Raw genomic sequence first — 2,325 nt, 5'->3', positions numbered from 1 at the left:
CAAAAAGTCAGAGGTGGGAGAAGGTTGAGTCAGGGAGCTGCTAGCCAAAAGGTCTGTGGCAACCTGTATTTGGGGCTGAAGAGTGCAAATACTCCCTAGAAAAAAGGTGTAGAGAGGAAAAAAGAAGCCTTTTAAACGCTCCTCAGCTTCCACACGCAGGAGGTTCTGCGCCCAGAGGGTGGTTGGGCACTGGAACAGGTTTCCCAGGGAAGTGGTCATGGCACCAAGTCTGCCAAAGGTCAAGAAGCATTTTTACAACTCTAAGAGAGGTGGTTGCAGTTGTCCTTGATGGCTCAATGTGGTTCCCTTCCAAATCAAGGTATTCCATGATTCCAACATGAGCTGAAAACCTGTTTGGAGTAGAAGTGCCTGAACCAGAACCTCCAACAGCAGGACAAGGAGATATAAGATCAGAGAGTTCAATGACAGAGCACAAGCTGCACATTTCTCACCACCAGCCTTCACCCCCACCCCAAGGCTCAGGACCAGGCAGGAGGGTTTGTGCCATCCTCCGGCAGCTCAGCCCCATCCCGGGAGCAAACTGCCCTCCCAGTACATACATCTCAATGGAGCATTTGTCTCGTGCTTGGCACCAGGCTCTGGAGCACAAGGGTCCGTGTGCTGCATCGCCCAAACACAGCTATAAATGGCAAGAGGAGCTGCACAGACAGACTGTTCTCTCATGCTCTAAGAGCTCGAATAGCAGAGCTCACACCCGCACTGCCCGAGCGGCTCCCGGGGAGGAGGAGGAGGAGGTGGTGGAGGGCAGCCGGGGAGAAATGCTGGCACACCACAAGAAAAGAGCTAAATAGAGAGATTAAAATAAAACTTAAATGCCATGCTGGGTCTAGCAACCGCCTGCACAGAGCTGGTGCCACCCTCGGCATGGGGCCAGCAGATTAAGGGCGGCTGAAAGCAGGAAGGTTGGAGCAAGATGCTTCTTGCATTCTGGAGTCAAGACAAATTCCTGCCGTTTCAGTGATTCTGGAGCATAGCCAGATGTCCTTCCAGGAGAAAAAGCTGCAGATGTCAAAACCTGCATTGCCAAGCCTGGGAGTGATCTTGCTGCTACAAGGCTGAGTATTTTCGGATGCATTGATCACCCACCAGCTCTGTGCAGAGGTGCTGTGGGCACGTGCTGTACTGTACTGCTCACACATGAGCTGCAGCGTGGGCTCCTCCACTCCCAGCTCCTGTTATCCGAGCTGGGCACTGCCAGCATAACCCAGAGCAGTGGGCTAAATATAGGGAACTCTATTTATATATGGTTACTATAAAGAAACAGCCACCCCAGCACACGTCTGTCCTCAGAGCAAAGCTCCCAAGCCAAGGCTGAGAGAAGCACTAGGGCACTCAGCATCACTAGAGTCCAAATCTCATCCACCAGATCCTCAGGCACATCCTGACTGATCCATCACCCTCTGCTCAAAGAGGAAAAGAATGACAGACTACAGGCTGTGAGAAAATATATAGTTGGGTTTTTTTATTTGACAATTAACAAAAGAGGGATCCGAATCTCGGCTGTAAACATTGATAGCTCCTTTCTGATCATAACTAGTACTTTCCACCAACATCCTTTTGTATGGTCTGATCCGCTCCAACAATGCTGAGCCGACTCTGTCAGGGCTTTTGCTGCTTTGCTCAGGGTCACAAATCCAGAGGCAGCTTATTCACCACAGCATCAACAGCAGGACCAACCACCCACACTGAAGACAGCTGATGGGCTAAGATACTTCAGAGCTGCTTCCATACATGAGACACACTCAGGGAAGGCAGGAGATCGTGCTGGGTTCATGCCAAAAAGAGGGAAGCATCCCAGCTCTAAACCCAGAAGGTCTGGAGAGAAAGCTCTGCAAGAGTAAAGCTCTACTTGAGCAGGCACCAGGGACTTGCACAGTGCCAGCCCAGCAAGAACACCCCAGCCCTGTTGTCAGAGGGAAGCTTTGGCCCTGCACTGTAAAAATTTGGAGATGCAGAGCCAGCAAGTTTGTCCCCAAGAGGGACTGGCACATCGTCAGCTCCATTGTTGCAGTGGAACCAGAACTGCCTGTAGCTTGACAAGGGGAAGTGAAACTTCATCTTAGGCTGGAGGGCAGCCAGAGCTGGAGGAGCTTGCACCCAGCTCCAGGCAGCCAGCTGCCAGCCATCCCACGGGAATCTGGCCTGAACATCAGCAGAACTGAGTGGGTTTTTTTAGAGATAAACCTTCCAGAGCCTCTCAGCCTCCCCTTTCCAAGAGGAACCACTCTGCAGGTGGGTCAGCTACACACGAGAGCCAAGTCTTAACTACTCAAGCCACTTTTTGTTGTTCACAACCACCAGCAG

This window comes from Acanthisitta chloris, unplaced genomic scaffold (genome assembly GCF_000695815.1).
Source record: "Acanthisitta chloris isolate BGI_N310 unplaced genomic scaffold, ASM69581v1 scaffold27655, whole genome shotgun sequence".
Classification (NCBI taxonomy): Eukaryota; Metazoa; Chordata; class Aves; order Passeriformes; family Acanthisittidae; genus Acanthisitta; species Acanthisitta chloris.
The sequence above is the reverse complement of the archived record's forward strand: the minus strand, read 5'-3'. Positions refer to the sequence as shown.